The following is an 8049-nucleotide window of genomic DNA, read 5'->3' as shown; positions in this document are numbered from 1 at the left end:
CTCCGGCGGCTAAGAGCAAGAACGGGCTCACATTTCAACGCGGCACTAAACACATTTCGATATTTAGGCTTGAAACTGCCTAAACGGCGCCCTATGAACCCGCCATGGTCTTCTGTGGATGTTGAGTGTAACTTCAGCGTACCCAATCTACCAGCGAAGCGCACCATTCCAGCCGCGGAAGCTAAATTTTTTGCGCTTGACCACTTGAGCGCCATGTACCGCAGCCACCTACAAGTGTACACCGACAGATCAGTGTGCACACAAACGGATAGCTGCGCAGCGGCTTTCTGCATACCCTGCCTTGGCGTGTCATGGTCGGGCCGCCTAGTTCGCGTGGTTTCGTCCACAACGGTAGAAAGCGCTGCAATCACGGCGGCTTTGCGAAAATTGCGATCCTTTTCTGCACGAGATGTTGTCGTGCTGACGGACTCCAAATCGGTGCTACAAAAACTGCATCGTGGCCTACCTCAAGAAAAGTTCACCAGGCAATCTCTGGCACTAATTAAACACCTAAATGACAAGAGTTTTAACATAAAGTTCCAGTGGATCCTATCCCACGAAGGCATTGAAGGCAATGAAAAGGCTGATGCCCTTGCATGCGAGGCACGTACATCTGTTCTAAAAGTGAGAACTCCAAAGACTTACCAGAACAACAAAGATGTGATACGCAATCACTTCAAGGCGATATACAAGTTTCAACACCAAGCATGTGTAATTCATGGACTTTCTCGTGAATAAGCGACGCTGTTGTACCGCATAAGAAGCGGCTCCGCATACACCCCGGCCTGGTCATTCAAGACTGGGAGATACGCTTCCCCGTTCTGTGCCTTCTGTGGTGACATCGGGGATATTGAACATTTCATTTGGCTTTGCCCACAGTTTGATGTGCAAAGAGCAGCGATGATCCGCACCTTGCGAAAAGGCTGTCATAGGCACTGGACAGTTGATGACGTCATTTTTCCTGAAGGACCCGCGGCAACTAGGAGGAACGTGCAACGAATTTTGTTGGTCTTCCTGCGAGACACTGGACTGTCTGACACGTGGGGACAATGTCCAAATTTAGGAGATGCTCAGGCGGAACAATTGCCGGCCATGCAGGCCAGGCTAACCCCGCCTGCAGCGACACCACCACCACCTGATTGAACGGGCATAAAATTTGTTTGCAATTTTTGATATGTTGTCCCATTGTGTTTGAATATAGAGTAAACCAACTTCAAACACACAAGTGTCTAAGCACCCACCACACGTGGTGAGATTTCTATACAAAGATATGTAAATGCTATACTTGCGAATACAGTTGGATTTAGAGCCTTGTGGGAATAAATATACACTCTCTCATGCAAGAGCAATGTTCTGGTCGAGTTAGATTGTCTGGCTGTAGTGCACTGTATGAACAGATGAACCAAGAAGGTTTGCTTAGTCAATTGTCATCTGTGTTAGTCGTCGGGAGAAAGATGTACCACCAAGTATCAAGTGGGTGTATCTACGTTAAACGGAGGTATAGCGAGCATCGATTGACATTTCTGAAGCTACCTTATATTGATGTGTTATGAACAATCAACTACTTCTGTAAAGACGCGTTTTCATTTCGAGCTATACCGACTCCTATGACGGAGGGATCAACCATGTTTTTTCCTCTTTTCTGATCGAAACGACAAATTTTTCGCTTGTCCTTAGTGGCAGGGGCAACTTTTGTTCGACTAAGTTATCGATACTCCTTTTATTTTCAACCCATGTAAATTTACCATTAAATACGGAAAATGTGATGTTCTGGACAATACTTTCTTTGCGTTTGTGAAGTCCTGTTAAGGCGCACTGGAAAGTCCAATTACGTCACCAAATGTTCTTGTGTTTAGGTTGCTCATATGGTAATTGTCAGAAATAATCACACATTTTTAGTCTGCTTTTAGAATCATTTTGAAAAGTTGACACATCAGAATGACTAAAAGAAGACTACGTATTCATTCATTTATTATTTATTCATAAGTATATAAAAACTAATCGTTCACTAGAGGTTAGTGCTACTCAAGTGGAGCGCGCGGTGAAAACGACGTTAATAATATATAAAGTTGTATGCCCCAAAACAACAATATGATTTTAAGGGACGCCATACAGCAGGCTCCTGAAATGTTGACCATCTGGAGCTCTTTAACGAGCACTGACATTGCGCAGCACACGGACATCTAGTGCTTCACCTACATCCAAACACTACCGCTACGACCGTCGGGTCAGTAGCAGAGCACCATTGGCGCATATCCACTATGGCGGACGACAACGACGTTCTTCACAGGCTGACGATGAGACGTAATGAAGCCTGCTGGGTGGCTGGAACAATTCTAGGAACCTACCAGCAAAAGGAAGAAGACACGCGTACATTGTAGAAGCCGATGCTTTTTATTTGGTAACGAGCCCACGTGGTGGATGCAAGCTGAGAAGGCACGTCGTGGGTGCATCTCAGCAAGTCAGTTCACATACCTTGAGTATCAGAATGCACGTGTGTGATAGTCTCTGATGTAGGCACTAACCACCAACCCTGCTGCTGTAAGTGAGAAGAAGAAGGTATAGTAAATGATCACCTGTACATAAGAACGTGAACGAGTACATACGAGCTAACAGAAGTGATGCGTAAGGTAGTAATAGAAGACAGGAGCTCGGCGCTCTTCTCACAGTCCTTCTCAAAACGTACTTGTGTATGAGTAGGGGAATGACTGTGATTATGAGGCTGAGAAGGGCGGATCCGGTGAGCGGAATGGATGTTTGTGCGCTGGTGTGAAGTACCGCCGATTGAGTGCTACGTACATATTTGATTAGGCGTTGGCCAAACTTTTCCTGAATCTCGACTTCACCGGGAATGTAGGCACGGGGCTCTTCAGATCTCACCACCAGCCCGCGTATCGTGTCTCTGTCAGTAAATTACTTAACTAAGTAAGTGCCAGCCGAAGCTGTCTTCCACGTTTACACTGGTCTTGCGGTGCATCACTTCTGGTACTTGCGGACGTGAAGCAATAGAATAGGTTTCCTAGAAGAATTTTTAGCGTGAAAGCATGGACATATTGGATACAGCCATATCTATTTATTGTTGCTTTGTATATAAATGTACTCTCTCTCCCGCTCACACACACACACACACACACACACACACACACACACACACACACACACACACACACACACACACACACACACACACACACACACACACACACACACACACACACACACACACACACACGCACGCACGCACACACACAAACTCACAAACACACGCACACACAAACACACACACACACACACACACACACACACACACACGCACGCACGCACGCACGCACACACACAGAGAGAGAGAGAGAGAGAGCTACAGACAGAGGAAGGAGAATTTAACGGAAGGACGGACAGACAGGGTTACTAACTGCCTGAAACTAAAGGATATATTGCTCTTTATCAGTACGCTGCGAATGAGTTACAACCGAAAATGGTCTTGCTTGTATTTAAACAAAAATCAAGACGGTCTTACAAAGAAATGCCATGTTTCCACCGAGTTGTGCATTTTCGTATCAATCTGCGGTTTAGAAAACTCACTTCGTTGTCATTGGTGCTTTCTTCGTGGTAACATAACAAACCGAGTTCAATTACTGTCAACCATATTAAAAGTTGAGCGGTGGTTAATTACCCTGAGCATAAGCAAGTGCATAAATTTCAGAGCAACGTTAAAGTGTGTGCATATCACTTTTCCTTTCAAAGTATACGACAAGGTGAACTTGGGATGTCCTGATAATACGGGAATCTGAGCTTGACAACAAAACTGGCTTACAAAATATAAACGCTTCGAGAAATGGAGAGGTCGTGCGTGGCTGAACAACAGTACAAAGATGCTTTCCCGTCAACTGTAGCCCGGTTACAACTTTCAGCACTCTAAACACCTTGGAATATTTTTTCTTTGTGCGCATTTTATTGCCCCGCGCTTGACCAAGCTGTGTTCTGCTCAATGATTATGAGTTGAGGTCTCACAATACCTGAATTGCGTAGAAAAGTAAAATCTGCGGTAGCCAACGTCATTGGGAAGGCCTTTTTATGAATTACTCCAAATAACCATGAATCAGAACAAGGGGGGAGGAACTGACGTCTGTATCTCCACTGGTGGCTTGAAATTGTGTCCAGAAAGGCGGCCACTCATCAACGTTGCATAATACAAAGAATATAAAGCTACACAAAAACGCATTGTGCAGTAATGTCCTTCAAAAAATTAAGTTCTGTTGAATTGTTCATGTCGCACATAAGAATACTTCGTTAAGTGTGTAGAAAACGAAAGCGTCAAAAAATGGCACATCCCACGTACAGTGGGAATCGATGATATGCGAAGCGGACGCGCTGAAATGCGCATGCGTCAAAGCAACGCAGCGCGGCCGACATCCCTCCGTCACGAAAAAAAGGGAGACGCAGTGTTGTCTGCGTAACGCATCGATGCGAAATGCAGCATGTCCAATGTCGCGCCGCTTGCCGTCGGGCCGCGCCGACGTATGCTGGTCGCGCCTGGCCTCAGACTATGAGAGCTCGCGTTTTGCTAACGTAGCGTGGCTGTGCCAAGCGTTCGCGCGCGTCAACGCTACATTGGAGCATATTGGGCATTTCATGATGCGCTCGCGGCTGCTTTTCTAGCTCCACATGTACCAAATTTGGAGTTACGTGACATCAATGAATGACGAAATACATGAATGGTGCAAACATGGTAATCCTGACACGCGCGTCATGAAAGAACATGACAACACAACACGCTCATAGCATGCTCGCGGCCGTTTCACTAGCTCCACATATACTGAATTTGTTATCACGTGACGTGAATAGATGAAGAAGGTAAACGAAACATCCAAACATGATAATAATGATACGGAAGTCATGTACGACATCATTTGCTTCCACCTCGTAACGTTGTGCTGATTTTAAAGTGACATATCAACATTTCTCGTTCGTGCTTCGCATATCATCTATTCCCACTTTACGTGCGATCTGCCAATTTTCATTACATGACACGCATCTCATGATCATCATGCTTGCACCAGTCACATACCTTCGGCATCCCCTAATATCATACCCTAATATCAAATTTGATATATGTTATGCAAGCGAAATGGCCGCGAGCGCATCATGAGCGTGGCTTGTAGTCATGTTGTTACATGACACGCAAGTCATGATTTTTATGTTAGGGCATGTCGCTTGTGTGTGCCATGCAATCATGTCATATCGTACCAGTTTTGCAACATGCCATGTGAACGAAACCGCCACAAGTGTGGCAGAACCATGAAATGTAAATCATGACATTCACGACTTACGTGTGCTTATTTTCATGTTATGACTGGTCAAATATGTTCTTCATACAGTCATGTTATCCATACCAAGTTTGGTATTGATACCATTATTGAAACGACCAGCAGAGCTAAAAGTCATTGGCGGCTAGATAGATAGATAGATAGATAGATAGATAGATAGATAAATAAATAGATAGATAGATAAATAGATAGATAGATAGATAGATAGATAGATAGATAGATAGATAGATAGATAGATAGATAGATAGATAGATAGATAGATACGCTCAAAGCCAATGAAGTTCGCTAAGAAATGCTTCGCATTTTATACTGTTTTTTATTTTCTTGCAAATCAAATGAAAGCGTCAACGTCATCTTTTTTTGCGCCGTTACAACACAGAAGCTGAAGTTGTTAATCCACAACATCAATAAACTGCGGCTTTTTTGAACAAAATTTCAAGACGCCACGGCAAATATTAACATCATCTTTTCAAAAGAAAACCTAATAGGAAGCGAAGGAGCAGTGTTGCGCATGGGTGGCGTCACGGGTTGAATGGCGCTAAAGCGAGTGCTGCGGTGAGCGCTGGAAGATTCTTTTGAAGTGGTGCCCGGCGAAAATCTTGTCGTTTCTTCGGAGTGTACTCGGGCGTTGGACCGGAGATGGGGCGCGTTTCGTTATGACTACCGTAGCCTTGTGATCGGTGAAGTGCATGCTCAGAGGTTCCTGCAGGTATTCCACGTTGAAGTTGGCAAAGGCCAAATTGATGCACGCTCCCCTAATTGTGGTGGGTAGTATCCATTCCGTCGGCACGTACTTCAGCGAGTGCACGCCACGCATGTAATCAACGAGCCATTCTTCTCCTCCTCTGCTGACGTCAGCGTCGAAGTTTCACATGACTCCAAGAGGCGCGCGTCGACACTCCTCACCTCGATCAGTTAGCGTCTCCTCCAGACAGCGCTGAACCTGTTTCTTCGGCAGATGGAAGCGAGGTAAAGCGCAAGGATCGCGACGTCACCGACGTGCACGACAACGCGCTCGCAGAATGAGCATTTTCGAGAGGTTCTGGATCGTTGTTTCTGTACCGTCTGGTCGGTGGTGTAGCGAGCGGCGGTCGAGGTAGCGGAGCAAGCGGTGATCGCTAAGTGGCCGGTGTGTCGTGCGAACGGACTAGGTGGCAGCTGCGGACGCTGCGGTGAGCTGGGCGAGCGCACGGCACGCAAGGGAGAGAGTAACGTCAGCGCACACTGCAGGGGAGCGTGACGTCAATGCACAGCTGGGGCGTGGCATACATGGCACCGCTCCAACACCTGCGGCGAGGGGAGCACGTTGCGGCGCTTTCGAAAAGACGAACGGAGGGACAGAGTTGCCCCTAGTGCACAATGAAGCATCCGCTTTCTACAGCGAGTGAACGTCTCCTGTCGCCGAAACGCAGTGTCGTTCGTGCTGGACATGCACCAAACCTCTGGATGGATAGATGGATGCATCCAGCTGTGCCCTTTAGATCGGGTGGTGACTCACACCACGTAGCCATAAAGTTAATTTCTATCACTGTGTGTTTAAGGATTGAATTTCACTCACTCCTCGATTGTAGCCACCAATCAGTTAGCCTCCTCATGGTTATTTATACCCGTGTAAAATCTATCTTGCCTTCACTGTCCCTAAACCAGAATGCTTAGAAAAATTCGGTGTCATTATTTTCGGCTATAGGGCAGAACCCTTTACAGAACATTATCAAATGTTCAGCCAGTTCCTTCTCTCCACACGCACTACATACCATGTCTGTGCCTTCGTATTTTGCTCGGTACGTTTTGGTCCGCAATACTCCCGTTCTAACCTCGAAGAGCAGAGAACTACCCCGAAAATAATCCTTGATCTTTTCCCTTGAAATTTCCTGCTTAAAAGTTCAGTAAGTCTTCAGTGATAATTTCGTGAGCATACCCATATTCCCCATGTCCCTCTCTGCTTCTTTCCCCTTCTTCTTAACGGATGTTTCCTTTTGGCTTGGTATTCTGCTGTTGTCTGAATACTTGCTTGACAGTTTTTGAGTTTGCTTCCTCCATTTAGTATCAACATTCTTCATGTGCAAGTAGCTGAAAACGTTCCTAGCCCAACGCTCCTCTCCCATTTTTCTCAATCGCTCCTCAAATTCTAGCTTGCTGCTAGCTTTCCTGCACTCAAACAATGTCCATCCCATGTCACCCTAGACACCCTTATTTGGGGTATTCCCGTGTGCTCCCAAAGCAAGTCTACGTATGCCACGTTGTTTAATTTCCTATCTCTCTTGAACTTCTGATTTCATGCACAAGACCGCATTGCCGGACGTCAAACTCGGGACCATGACACCTTTCCAAATCCCTCTGACAACGTTATACCTATTGTAGTTTCACAGTGCGCTATTTTTCATTACAGCTGCATTCCTGATGCCCTTAATCATTACGTATTTTTCGTGCTCCCTAAGATATTCAGCCCCGTTATTTATCCTTAGCCAAATATCTGTATTTATCCACTATTTGTAGTGTGACTTCCTGTAATTTATGCTCACTGCCTTCGTTATCATTAAAAATCATGATTGCCGATTTTTTTCTGCTGAACTTCAAATTAAACCTATCTCCCTCATTACCACAGGTATCAATCAATCCCTGCAGATCTTCTTTGTTGTCGGCTATTAGCACTATATCCTGCGCATATGTCAATGCTGGTAATGACTGTTCAATGTGTTTGCCTTGCTTGGCAAAAGAGAGG

The sequence above is a fragment of the Rhipicephalus microplus genome, chromosome 2 (assembly GCF_043290135.1).
Source record: "Rhipicephalus microplus isolate Deutch F79 chromosome 2, USDA_Rmic, whole genome shotgun sequence".
NCBI lineage: Eukaryota > Metazoa > Arthropoda > Arachnida > Ixodida > Ixodidae > Rhipicephalus > Rhipicephalus microplus.
Note: the sequence above shows the minus strand (reverse complement) of the source record.